The 13,910-nt window shown below is 51.1% G+C and overlaps 1 protein-coding gene across 2 annotated transcripts in view; it reads left to right on the forward strand.

Annotated features, from left to right (window-relative positions):
• Positions 1-1,784: 1,784 nt before the first annotated feature.
• Positions 1,785-13,910, forward strand: part of BAHD1 (bromo adjacent homology domain containing 1) — a 35,272-nt gene continuing 23,146 nt past the window's right edge. Inside the window, exon 1 of one of the 2 annotated variants that reach the window (XM_066552486.1) lies at positions 1,785-1,917. The gene's annotated coding sequence lies outside the window, so the exon portion shown is untranslated. The remainder of the gene's footprint in view (positions 1,918-13,910) is intronic. The other variant, XM_066552485.1, reaches the window with a different exon arrangement.

Here is a 13,910-nt window from a genome sequence, read left to right on the forward strand (position 1 = left end):
GCTGCATTAACTAGAGCCTGGAAAATTGCATCCAAGGGAGGAAGTGAAATGGGATAATCACAGAATATCCTGAAGTGGAAAGGATGCACAAGGATCATCCAAGTCCAACTCATAAACAATATCAGAGAGTTTTTAAGGAGACTTGCCCCACTGCACCTTGAGGGCTTCCAGGGGTGTAACTGTTAAGTTTACTTATTTTTCCCTGCTCCATTACCAATGACTGGTATTTGTTTCAGGAATCAGTGTCTCCAAATAGCTTAATTTCTTCTCAAGCTTCTCCTGTGTAACATCTGGATCCTGCGATAATCATAGCAGTGCTTGATCCTGCTGTTGTTTGCAAGATCCCTGTGGACCACCGGAACAAGGCAGGAAGTATTTCAGGCTCGTAAGTCTCCTGCAGTTTAGCTGAATTTCAAGCAGAACATCAGGGGGTCACCCTCATTGTGTGTGTGTTATCTCCTGGAGCCCCATGGGTTGCTTGTTCCATGTGCCAGTTCCTTCCCAGCTGTTTCCCAAATTTAAAAGAAATACGACAAATTTGGTACTGGAACATGCTCCTCAGGGAAGAGGTCACAGCTCCAAGCCTGAGAGAGCTCAAGAAGTGTTTGGACGATGCTCTCAGGCACATGGTGGGAATTTGGGGCTGTCCTGTGCAGGACTAGGAGTGGGGCTCGATTCCTGTGGATCCAACTCAGGAGATTCCATGATTCTATGGAAAAACCCCATTCTGCAACTGATGGAGAGGCTTTCGTGATGGGGACTGTGATACTGCTAAAGATACTGATCAAATAACTTCTGTGGCTTGTTGGGTCTGCTTTAGGGCTTTAAATTCATTTGTCCAGGAAAACATGGAGTTTTCCAGATGTTCTCATTGCTGCCATGTCTCACCTGTCGGTAAGACCATAGAAGCCATGGACACCTGAGTATCCCAGTGAGGACAGGTTCTGTGGGGAAGCTCTGGGACACCTGAGAACTCCCTGTTGGCCATTTTTCCCCTAAAATGCAACGGGATATTCCCCTGGTGCTGACTCACAAGCCTGTTCAGGGACAGCCACCACACAGGGGGTGTCCGTGGCCTTCCCAGTGCTCATCTCGGGGTGGCAATGATGGGCGCTCAAGCCCGCTCTGCCTTTTGCCTCTCCTCCCTGGCAGCTCTCAGCGGAGCTCCCACCGGACCCCTGGGACACACAACTTTCCCCGAGTTTGGATGCAGGGCTCGATGTGAGTGGGACCGCCCCCGGGATGCGCCGGGCACACCCGCGAGGTGTGAGGGCGCCGAGGGCGCCTCTGAGGGACCCACGGGGGGCGCCCTGAGTGGCGCGCGAGGCCGCCTCACGCCCCCGTCCTGTGAGGGAATCGCGGCCACCGGGGGCTACCCCAGAGCTCCGGCGGAGCGGTTTTCCCGGTTTTCCCGGTTATCCCGCGCCACTGGCGAGGGGTAGCAGAGTGGGGGGCTCCGTGAGGGGAGTGGGGGGGCGCCGAGGGGGGCTCGGGGCGGGGGCGGGCGCGGCGGCGATTGGCCGGCGGCGGCGGGGAGAGGCGGCCGTGATTGGCCGGCGCGGCGGGGCGAGCGGCGGGCGGCGGGCGGCGATTGGCTGCGGACGAGGAAGCAGGAAGGAGGCCGGAGGCGCTCGCGGCTTGCGGGGAGTTCGCGGCGGCGGCGGCGCCCCCGGTCCCTCCTCCGGTCCCTTCTCCGCCCCCTCCTCCGCCCCTCCCGGCCCCTCCGCCGCCCGCTCCGGCCTCCGCCCGCCCGCTCCGCGACGCCCCGCGGCCAGGGGCGGGCGGCGGCGGTGGCGCCTCGTCCCCATCCCGCAGCCGAGGAGGCGGCGGCGCTGACGCAGCAGCAGCGCGGAGCTCGGGACTCGCGGCGCTCCCGCCGCTGGATTTCTCCCCCCCGGGGCCTGCGGCAGCCTCCCGGTGAGTCCACACGCGGTCCTCGCGGCGCCGGCTCGTCCCTCCGCCCCCGGGAACTCCGCCGGGCCGGGAGCAGGTGCCGCCGCCCCGGGGTTTGGGGGGCGGGGGGTACGTGGGGCCACCGGGAACTTCCCGCGGCGGCGGGGAAGCGCCGGGAGGGCACGGCGGGCTCGGTGGCGGGTGGGCCGGGCCGGGCCGCCGTTACCCCGCGCGGTCCCACCGGTGCGAGGCCGGATCGGCCCCGCCGAACCCCCCCGGGCTCCTCCGCCCCTGCCGCTCGGGCAGCACAAAGGCGGCGGGGCCGGGCGGGGGGGCCCCGGGGGAGTTGCGGGGCTCGCGGTCCCGGGGGGCTCCTCGCCCCAGGGGCTGCTCGCCTCGGCATCGCCGGATCGGGGGCGATTCCCAGGGAAAGCCGTCGCTGTCCTCGGCCCCTCCGGATCTCGGAGCTGAACCGGCGCTGCCCGGCCGGGAGTTGGCACAGGACAGGCTGGCTGGGGTTGGCGTTTTGGGGCTCCCCACGCCCGAGCGGGGCCATGAGCCCCTCCCCTGAGGGCTGAGCGGTTGAGTGCGTCGAGTTCCCGATGGTTTGCAGGATGTGATGCCGGGCGGGCTGTGCGCCCCGTGTCTCTGTCAAGCAGGTACCATCGAGCCTCTTTGGGGGACAGCACAGCAGTTTTAATTTCCATCGTGATTTTTCCCACTTGCCGTGCGCTCCCCGTGGCTCTGGACATCTCTCCTTTCCTGCCGGCTGCTCCGGTGGCCGACGGCTTGTTTCCTCTTCTCCTTTTGTGTAGCGGTGGCTCCTAATGGAGGCAGCTCCGCTGGCTCCCTCTTTTCCAGCTGCTTCTATAAGGCGCAGGAGCCAGCACATGTGACTGGGCAGATCTCGGGAAGACTAGCAAGTGCTCCCCGGGCTCCTGCTCGACAGCCAGCCCCAGTGCGGGGATACCCACACCCCGATGTCCCTTTCCCTGCCCCGGCACAGGGAGACACAGGAACCCCCTCTCTTTCACAAGAGCAGCCATGAAAACTTAAAAAATACGAGCATTTGGGATCTATTCTAGTTGCCTCTCCCCCTCCCCTCTCTCTTTCCACAAAATGCTTATCTGAAAGAGGTTCTGGTTGTGTTTTGTTTTAAAGAATCCAGCTGCCCCTCGTGCTCGCTCTCCATCTGAAGTCATCATTGTCAGGAGCAGGCGAACCTCAAAGCGAGAGGCTTTGCCGGGCTTTTGCTTGCCTGGTTAATTGATCTGTCCATCAGTTTGCCACAATTAGCGAGTGCTTGCTCCACGCTGAGGGGCTCTCTGGTGTTCTGGGGGGCTCGGGGTTTTATTTTAAGGCTTCTGGTCCTCGTGGTTGTGAGAAAGAGTGACACGAGCTGCGTGATAGACTGATGCTTTTGAAATCTTAATGTGATTTAAATACCAGCACGCTGCTGATCGCTTTAACAGAAATATCCTGCTCACATATTCATCCCGGGCCATCCTTCACGTTTGTCATGTCCTGGCTACCTGAATCGTTCTCAAGCTTCAGCTGGAGCTGTCTAAATGTTTGCTGGTGATAGGAAATTGTGCATTAGTGTGATTTACCAGGATGTTTTGGATTTAACCATTGATTTCTGTTTGTTTTGCTCATGAACTCAGTGCAGCATTTCCAACTGCTTTCCAGCTGGAGCAGAGCAGAGAAGTGTAGTGCTACTGATAGGTGTAAAATCAGCTGGAAAACGCCAAGCCTGCAAGGAAAAATAATTCCCTGAACTTTGTGCCAGTGGATCCTTTCTGGATGCTTTGTTTGCTGGGGGTTGATGGTGACAGTTGCACAGAACAATAAGATGCAACTTAGAAATGTGGGGTTTGGGGGAAAAAAAGTCACACCCTTGTGTCTTGAGGCAGAAATGTTATTTTGGAGGTCACTGACATGTTCTCATCCAACTGAATCATTCAGTTAAGTGTCGGTACTCTGTCCTTCTTGCCAGTTCGTCTGCATCACCTTTCCGTTTCCACTCTGGAAGCCTCAGTGTTTATTTGGCTTTTTAACCAGTATCACGGGACAGTTGGGGTTGGAAGGGCCTCTGGAGACCATCCTCACCTAGAGCAGGTGACACAGAAATGTGTCCAGGTGGGTTTGGAATGCCTCCAGAGAGGGAGACAGCCTGAGCAGCCTGTTCCTGTGCTCTGCCACACTCAATGGAAAGTTCTTCCTCCTGTTGAGGTGGAACTTGTTGAGTTTTAGGTGATGCAGGTGAATTTTGTTTGCTGTGGTGGTGTTAATCGCTGTTGTGTGACTCGAAGGCTCTGTGGGACACGTGTGCCGGTGCAGTCTGTGGAGATCCGATTTAGGGAGAGCCTGGCCGTGATTTGGGGGGAAATCCACCCTTCAGCAAAAGCTTTTCTAATGCTGCTGCAGCACTAAAAATAAGCCCTTAGCAGCAAATCTGTCCAAAGTAAACAATTGAAAAATAATTAGGAGTGGTAGGCAAAGGCATGCTCGCTGCTTGGCGTCATGTTCAGATCACAAGCAAATGAATGAATGATGAGATCTGGCTCTGCAAAAACAGGAAGGTGTGCTTGGATGTGCAAATATCACATCCAGTGTGGGGCTTATTTTGCCCCATCTCCCAGTTAGTTGTCTCCATTTGGACATCAGAAGGGATTTCTTCCTGTAAAGGGTTGTCAGGCACTGGAAGGGGCTGACAGCAGGGAGGTGGTGGAATGCCCATCCCTGCAGGTGTTTAAGGAAGGACTGGGTGTGCCATTCAGTGCTCTGGGCTGGGTGACAAGGTGGTGGTTGGTCACAGGTTGGACTCGATGATCTCAGAGTTCTTTTCCAAGCTCATTGGTCCTGGGATCTCAGTTAACCAGGGGATACAACTCGTGGAAGCAGCAGCAGAACAGCCTCGGTGTCACACCCAACCGGCTGAACCAAGTCATAACTCTCATGTTGATAATAATAAATGGAGCAGTGTTCAGATGACTGGGAAATACAGGGGGGGGGAAAAACCAACCAAAAATAAGCAGCCCAGAGAAGCCATAAATCTGAAAATTGCTTCAAACACAAGCTGTGAGCTGGCAGGGGCTGGGGTGGCTGGGCTGTGACAGAGAGGGATGTGCTTCGATCCCGGGGGATTTCCCCATCCGAGAGCTCTGACCGTCTGGTTTGCTCTCCTGCTTGAACTCACAGTGTGAGTGATGATTTATGTGCCTGTTTCCAGCAGCTCATAGGTGAGCTGGTTATATTCCCAGCTGCAGATTTGGGCTGTCTTGAGCTATTCTCCAAGTGTGAAGTCTGGAAGACGTTGCAGTTTTGGATACAGACAGTGTTTAAAGGGAAGAACAGGGGATGTTTTGTGGAGGATGCTCAGAAGGAATTGTTCCTTGTGCTTCTGCATGAGGACTGGAGGCTTTGGGTCCTTCAGCCATGATCACAGCTGTCCAGCATGGCAGCTCCTCTTTTATTGAGACCAAAGACATGGATTTAATGGCAGAAAATATTGAAATTTGTGGCTAGATTGTTGTTCTCAGTGAATGAGTTGCCTGTAAGAAGACCATCACAATTTAACTCTCTGTGCTTTCACACTTGTACTGGCACCTGATATCCTTGAAATGGGGAAAACACACTTAAATTTGATACTACTGGTTTTATGTCTTTTAAGACAGAAAGAAACAAGATTGTATGGGACAATGTCATAACTTTGTCCAGTTATTGCCCAGATTTGCTATTTTAGCATGGAGCTTTATTATAAATAAAGTAGAATAGAGTCACAGTAATATTTCATATTAATAAAAAACCCCCTTCCATTAGGAGAACAAGACACTGGAAAACTTTATCATGCATTAAAGTGAAATGAGGGACTGAAGTTACTAAAAAGAGAAGCCAAGGGTATCATTAAGAAAAACAAATATAAATCTGGTTTAAAATCAACTCATTTGGGCCCTGTCAATATTTGTGCCATTGGGGTTTAATTGATCTGTTCCAAGTTACTTTTTCTCTGGCCATGTGGGTGAAACCCCTATAAAATCAGAGTATGGAGAGCTGGCAGGATATAAGAAGTGCAGTCAGCTGAGGGAAGTGAACCTGAACCTCTTTGTGAAATCTCTGGTCTCTCAAAATTATAATTGTATAATTTCCAAAGAATAATTTGATTTAAATCTTAGTGGAAATCCCTCAGTGGGGATGGCAGTGCTGCTCTGCTTCTGGAGAAAAGCAGCTGAAAATGAGGATGGCTGCCCTGGAGGAGCAGTTGTTTTCCCTTCAATCTGCTACTTATTGATATACATGAAATTTCAGGACATCTTCCATAGAGGGCGGGTGGTTATTAACTCCACATGGGTCAAAAATAATTCAGGGGACGCTGTTGATTTTGGCCTGATTTGTGAGTGATGCTCTCATTTGGCAGTGCTGGGTTCTTGCTGGTTGATGACGGGGGAAGGCGTGGATGTGTCTTTCCTTGAATCAAAGCGTGTGGGAATGAGCGATGGAACGCCCTGCGCGCCTGGTGGCACCGGGCAGTCCCCGCTGGGGTCTGAGCCGTGCCGGTAGCGTGCAGCTAAATAAACACTGTTAAATGGGGAGGGAATGTGTGTCACTCCCCGGGAGCGCGCCGTGCTCAGGGCCCTGCCGCTGCGCTTTTCCCACGTGGCACGGTCGGGAATGCCGCTTTTATCACCTCTTGTAGCAGCTCTGACTTAGATTAGAGGTGCATTTTCAGGAGAGATGTTTGGCCGGACCCTGTCTGAGCCTGCTTGGAATCCCTCGGTTTGTCATTCTCCTTCCTTCACCGTTTAAAATTCCCAGTGCTTTTGGAGACTTGGCAGCACGGGATTTTGAGGGGTGTTTGCTGTCACACGTGCAGCCAGGCACCGTGACACGAGTCTGGTGGCACTGGCAGGGTGTCAGCTCATCCCATGGGATGGCACAGCCGGCACGGTGATGCTGGGAGCAAGGAGGCTTTGGGATCCGTGTGTCTCGTGGCTCCCTCCTTCCTCTGCCAGAGAAGGGGATGCAGCCCAGGTGGGAATTTTCTCCTGCTGTATTCCCTGGGCGCTGCCCTGTTGCGGACAGAAGCGCTCCGGGAAAAGGCACGTGAAGAGCGGGTGGGATTTGTGTTAAATGCGTGGTGCTCAGGAATAAGATGATGCTTGGGCTCAGCTGCCGGGTGCTGCATTCCTCGTGTCCCAGTTCTCCTAAACAAAGGTATGACTAAAGAAAATGATGATTTTTAGGTTTTCCCCCTTTGTAAGGCACATCACAGGAGCGCTCACTGGCACCCATTGTTCTTCCAGCAGTTTTTGAAGGGCTTTCTCATGCTCAGCTTTGAAACTCTACAGCTCAGCAGCCTTGATTTTTTTTTTTAATGAAAGATCTTGGCTTTTAGAGGCTGCCTGTATCTCAATATTTCAAATTATTTACGAGGCTTTTAGAAATAAAAAGCAGACGTTTTCCTCTCATTGATTGGAATAAAACTGCTTTGCTGGCAGCTGATTCTTCAGTGTCTGAATTATCATCCTTGAAATAAAATCTCAGTGCTAGGGAAGCATCGAGATCCCAGGCATTGCTTCCTACTTACACCGTGCCTGGCCTTCTATTGTTCCTGCCTGTGGCCTGTGGGAAGCACGGAAAATCGGGAGCTTCAGCCAGCCTTCCCGCAGCACAGCATTATCCGGTGCTCGTCTTCATTGTGTCTCCGGGTGCGTGCGGAATACCTGGAACAGGCTTAAATCGACAGCGAGGGAGAGCAGTGGGCAGTTCCGGGATGCGAGGGAAGGGTGGCTGAGCCGAGCTGAGTTTCGGAGGCAGGAGGGAGCGGGCGGAGGAGCCGCGGGGAGCGCGGCCGCCGGCGGATGCGGCTGGAGCTGGGAGCACCCCCGCGCTCCCGGTTCCACATCCTCGCCGGGAGAGTTCGGTGAACTAACGAGCATCCTAACGGGAAACGGACCGGGGCCACGTCCCTGAAATCCCTTCGGGAGCGCTGCTTCTGCTAGGGCATTTGGCCGGTTGAGCGTGTTCTCTCTGGCTCAGGGTTGGGAATTCTGTGGAAAAAGAGCAGGATTTGAGGCGGGGTGGAGAGGAGCATCGAGGTCTCTGCTGAGGGAGGATGGAGAGGCGCCGAGGGAAATGCAGGCAATGAGGATTAAGCTGCAATAATCACATATTGATAAATATGAATGGTTTGGAGGGAGAGAAAGCAGGAAAGTGCAGGCTTGTGGAGGGAACTAGTGGGCAGCAGGAGGTTTATTTTTAATGAATAAAAAACTCGTAAGAAACAGATGCAAGAGGCATGTTTGGGTTTGTTCCTTTGTTCAGCTCAGCCAAAGTCAGTGGAAGGATTCAAGGTTGGAGATGGTTTAGAGTAAGGAGACAGAGCAGCTCTCTCCAAGGTGAGCAGGATAGTAAAGGAAAAGGATTTGGCAGCTATAATCACGTGTAGACAGAGAAAAAAGAGATTTTATTAAAATCCTGGCCAAATGCCAGGTGTCAGAACAGATACGGAAATGCCGAGTTGGGCAGGTAAATCCCAACCCGGGAATTCCTTAGGTTTCAGCAAATGGCACAAGCAACAGAAGCAAACCAGGCATTTTGGGGATTTATTCCTTAAAAATTACTTGGTAACCCTGGCTCTGTGACATGTCCCTAATTCCTGGAGGTGGTGATTACCTGGAGATGGCCCCTGCAATAACCAAGCATGTGGTGGGCAGAGCTCCTGGTGAGGGGGAATATGCAGTGCCTGCTGGCTGCCCCCGTGTTCCTTCCCAAGAACTCTGTCATCTTGTCCTTCCTAGATGCTGGATTTCATCAGGGATCTCTAGGGATGTAGTTATGTGGCATTTCTACTGTCCTCCTTGTGTTTTGGTTGGAAAGAGGCGAATCCTTTCTAGTCCTGTTAGGGTAGATAGGGTGGTTGGGAAGCAATGTTTAGCCAACCTTCAAAAAAAAAAAAAAAACAAAAGCTGTTTTCATTTTCATTTCTTCACGGTTCTGTTTATTCTGATATAGTGGAAGAGGACCCAGGGAATAATTTCCACTTGAGAATAAATTGCCAGCTTTGCTGGAAGTGCAGTCCTGCCACCTCTGGGGCTGTAGAGGAGTGGTACAAACCCTGTCCCTCTCTGTGTCTGTGGGTCAGGATCAGTTACCAGGAATAACTTCAGCCTAGGGATGAAGTTTTGGATGCAAGTAGCTTAATTACAGTGCGAATGGAGCATCGCTGTCTGTGCTCAGCCCACATGTGATCTGCTGCAGTTCTCCTGCCTGAAACCACTAATGAGCTTAAGAACTCCCCTGTTTTCCCAGCGCTTAACAAAAATTAAATCCTTCCCTCCCAACAAAACTGGTCGCGTGCTCAGCCCGCTGCTTTCATCAGAAACAATGGGTGAGCGCTGACCTTCCTGAGATGCCACCTCAGAGCTCGTTACTGAATAATTAGGTGATCCTTCCCCTTCCCACAAAGCTCGGGGGCTGTTTTTTGTATTGATAACGTGACATATCCCAAGGCTCGGCCTTGAATTTCAGGCGCTGGGCTGTTCCAAACTCCATCTGTCCACTAAGTGAATGTCAATCCAATTTAAGCTTGCATATGTTTCCAAGGAAACCATGGGAGGCAGTGGGGAGAAATGGATCATGGAGGGGCAGGGAGGCTAGCGCAGCAGCAGCACTTTGACTTTTCACTATTTAAATATAATTAAGCCCCAGTTCACTGTAATAACCCTATATAGAGCAGTGTCTGGAAGCCTTGAGGGTCAAATGGTTGATCTTGGAGTAGCCTGTGTTATGTGTAAAACAAACACAGTGAATTTAAAAATAAGAAAGGAAAGTGGCCTCAAGGAAGGTGGCTTCAGGTGCTTCTGTGAGGCCTCAGTCCAGCTCGTAGAGCTCTGCACTTTCTTATGTAGATCCCAAAATCATTTAGGTTGGAAAAGACCTCCAGGATCATCAGGGTCTACCTGTGGTTGATCACCGGCTTGTCAACCAGAGCAGAGCACTGAGTGCCATGTCCAGTCATTCCTTGGACACCTCTAGGAATGGTGACTCCACCACTGTCCTGGGCAGCCACTTGCAATGCTTGAAATCATGGGTTTGGGTAGTGAGGTCCTAATTTTCTTTCTCTCAGGCTGGAGAGCTCATGCAGCCATATAAAAACCTGTCCAGCCCTCAGCTGAACAAAGCAAGCCGTGAATAGACCCAAAGGAGTCATCATATGTGTATTTAGACCCCCACGAAAATATAAATGGAAAGTGTTTGGATAAATTGAGGACCAGTGTCCCTGTCAAGTTGAAAGGGCCAGGTTGGATGAGTCTTGGAGCAGCCTAGGCCGGTGGAAGGTGTCCCTGCCTATGGGGGTTGGAATGGGATGATCACTGGGGTCCCTGCCCTCCCAAATCATTCCAGGATAAAACATCTTAATGCTGCACACTGATGTGCTTGTGTTTGGAGGGCAGTAACTGTGACAGACCTTGCCTGGGGAGCAGGAAAGTTGGTGAATATTCGGATATTTGCTCCTGATCCCTCAGATAAGCTGCAGGTGCTGTGGCTCCCTAAAGGCTCATCCTTCCCCAGAGGTGTGAGAACTTCCAGGCACAGCCCAGCTCGAGTAGAGGCCTGGAAGGAAAGCTGTGAGGTGACACTGAGCAGGAGGCCCCAGAGGTAATTTGGGGTCTGTTCCTTTTGCAGACCCTATGTCAACCCCAGCAGAGACCTGACAGAAGTTGTGGCATCCTCTAGGAAGTGTCACTCAGCTCTGCTGGTGCTCCCATGTGTGGGGCAAAGGTGTAAGCCGGGTAGGAAGCAGCAGAGCTGGAGACTCAAACGTGGACTTTGTGCTTGGTTTCTGTTCAGAAGAAATGAGGGTTCCCCCGCCCCATTTCCAGGAATTCATCTTGAACTGAGAGTTTAAATGCCACAGAAAGCCGGGACTGTAAGTCTGCCTGGCTTTCTGAAGCAAAGCATGTTTCTACCTGCTAATACAGCTGTTAAATAAAATGTTTATCTTAGTTATTGAAATGAAGAGCGAGGAGCTAGCTTTGGATCTCTAAAATGGGATATTATCTGTCATTTTACTTTGAAGAATGCTGCTGCCTTAAAATGTTTTACTGTGACAAATAGCTGTAGCTGAAATTCTAGTGTCTGGGGATATCCTGCGTGGATACATCTCTCCTTGTGCACTGTAACTGCAATCTGAGACAGAAACTCCTCAGCTCTGAGCTCTTTGCAGCTGTTGTCCAGCATCGGATCCTCTTTGGATCAAATCTCCTGAGATTTGGACTGCCAGCAGCAAAACTGGCCAAAGGGAGGTGTGTGCTGGGCCCGGGCACTGGGAATTGTCCTTGGGCCGAACTGTGGGATAGCAGGGGGTTCTGCCTGCTTGGGGGGGCTTTGCAGCACATTCCTCCTTATCAGCTGTTAACCCTTCCAATCTGGGCACAGCCTGGGAAAGCAGAGCTTGCTGCAGCTTGCTTGGATCTTCTAGCAGCTCCTAGAAACTTCCTACCAGCTCTCCCGACATTCGACCGGTAGCTGTGAGCGTCTCCCGCTGCCACTTTGGCTCTGCTTCAGCTGGCAGCTCCTGCAGCTCAGGAATCCCTCTGGGATCGCTGCTCCACTCGCATTCCCCATGGTCTGGCTTCACACATTGTCTCCTTGTGCCCCATTCCTTGGAGCCTGGCTCTCTGAACCATGTGCATCTTTTACCCTTGTGGTCCTGTGCAGGTGACTGGGATGGATGAGGGCAGTTTTCCCTTCCCCATCCCTATAATCCACGTATTGAACACCTCAATGTGCAGTCAATGTTCTCAAATCCTGTAGCTGATAATGAAGGGGATGATTCTGATTCTTTTTTTGTTTCTCTGCTTGTCAGTGCTAGGAGTTCCTCAAAAGTTTTGCTGTTTTCTGCCCTACGATGAATATTCTCCTCAAGGCTGGAGGAAGCATATGCGGGGTGGTTTTGCAGTATCAGAGCATCATTTGGAAGAACAGTACTTGTAGGACTCTTCTCCCTGCTACTCAGCACACCTGGATGTTTTGAAGCCACAGCCTGACTTCAAGGGATCTTCCTGAAAATTATTTGGAGCACCTGTGGCATTTCCATAAAACTAGGCTGCACTATTTAAAAGCTTTGTGGTTCCCCAGAGGAAGTTGTAATTAGGCTCCTTTGCCAGAGAGCTGATGTTTTATCCTCTGGAGTTCCCACTGGCTCCATGGTGACCTGCACTGCTGGGAGAATAGAAGCATTCAGCATCCCCCCAGAATTCAACCAAGAGCTCTTGGGACCAAGGCTGTTACTTAGTCACTGTTCTTAACCATTCCTGATACTCTTATTTCCTTCCTGGCTGTGCAAGGTGCAGTGAAATCCAAGCAATATTTCAATGTGATGGAGTCTGTAAGACCCACCTTATTGAAGAAGTCTGATCCTAGCCCTGGCTAGGAGAGCTGAGCGTGTTTAATTGCTGCCTTTCCGAACGGCCGAGCGGCATCACGCCCGTGTGGGTCGATAAATGCACCTTAATGAGTGCATATAAACCAGATCACTCCCAGCACGGGCTGCAAACCCTGTCCAGTCTGTTTAAAGGTGCTATTTGTTGCCTTGACTGATCAAACCTGGGGCACAAGCAAAGGTGTGTGTTTAAACACACCTCTAACGATGTGGGTAAAGGATGAAAGAGCTGGGGCAGCTCCTAATGGGAGTTAAACGGGCTCTCATGGAAGCAGCGTTCCAGCAAGCTGGGTTTCTCCTTGTCTAAAGTGGCTGAATTGCCTATGTTTGGCTTGTGGTTCCTGGGATTTTAACATGTTACAACATCCAGCTTCTGCTTGAGTTTTCCCTCACCAGATTTCTGATCTGTGCCAGCTGCTGGTTCCTAGAAACGCTCCTCTGGGTCAACTCAGGACCTTTGGCAACACTGAGTCCCCTGCTTCCTGGGCTTAAATGATCCAATTGGACCCAAATTTAAATGATTCTTCTGCTAACACCCTAGGAATTAAGGAACTGGTTCTCCTTGGAGGTGTCAGCTGTTGCAGCACAATTCAGCAGTGCTACATTTCCTCGAACTGACCTAGTACCTGAAACCAGTTGAGTTGTGAAATTTTAAGTGGAACTTCTTCACTTACTTTGTGAGTTACTGATTTGTAAAAACTGTCTCTGGCACTAATGAGAGGGAGGAAAGGGTTTAAAGCAGGTTTAGGTAGGTTTGGCAGTTCTGCCTTGGCTAAAACCATGTCACCAGAAGATGCGTGAATATACACCTGTATTTGTGGTGGTGATTGGTCCTGTATTTTGTGAAGGGAAAAAAAAATTGTGTATTTTCAAGCCACATCTAGACTTTTATTCCAGGAGTTCCCAAACCATTCTATGATTCATGGAATGCCAGAATATTTTGGGTGGCAAGGGACCTTAAAACTTATCCATTTCCACCCCCTGTCATGGGCAGGGACACCTTCCACCAACCTGTGCCAGGGCCTCACCACCCTCACAGGGAAGAATTAGATTCTCTGATTCTAGTTCAAATCCACTAAGGTTGGCTCTGGATTTAAGCTCTGCTCAGCATTCAGTGCAGCACTGTGGTTTACAAGACATCAGGGAAGGAGAGGGTTTGGTTCCAGGAATTGCACTGGGAATGCAAGAGTTCTGTAAAGTCTTTCTTTGACTTGAGTTTTGGATTGGGATTGAAACTCTCAAATGGAAAAATGCTCAGCATAACTCATCCTCTGTCACCTTTGTCCTCAGCTGGGAACGTGTGGGGTTAAAGCTGGTGTTTCAAGTGATGATCAGAAAGTGAGAATAAAGAAGTAGAAAGTCTGTTTTCTTTTGAAATGTCTGTTAAACTTTGAATAGAAAGAGGAATCAAAACCTTTGATGAAGGAAATCCCAGAGAGCTGTTTTGCTGTATGGAAAACTTGCAACCCAGCTGAGGGTGAAGTCGTGCGCTATTCCTTTTTAAACCATATAGAAACAGAAGGTATTTCCAAATGTAAGATGATACTGTCTGAAGTACTTATTCTAGAAC

The sequence above is a fragment of the Molothrus aeneus genome, chromosome 6 (genome assembly GCF_037042795.1).
Source record: "Molothrus aeneus isolate 106 chromosome 6, BPBGC_Maene_1.0, whole genome shotgun sequence".
NCBI classification, from domain to species: domain Eukaryota; kingdom Metazoa; phylum Chordata; class Aves; order Passeriformes; family Icteridae; genus Molothrus; species Molothrus aeneus.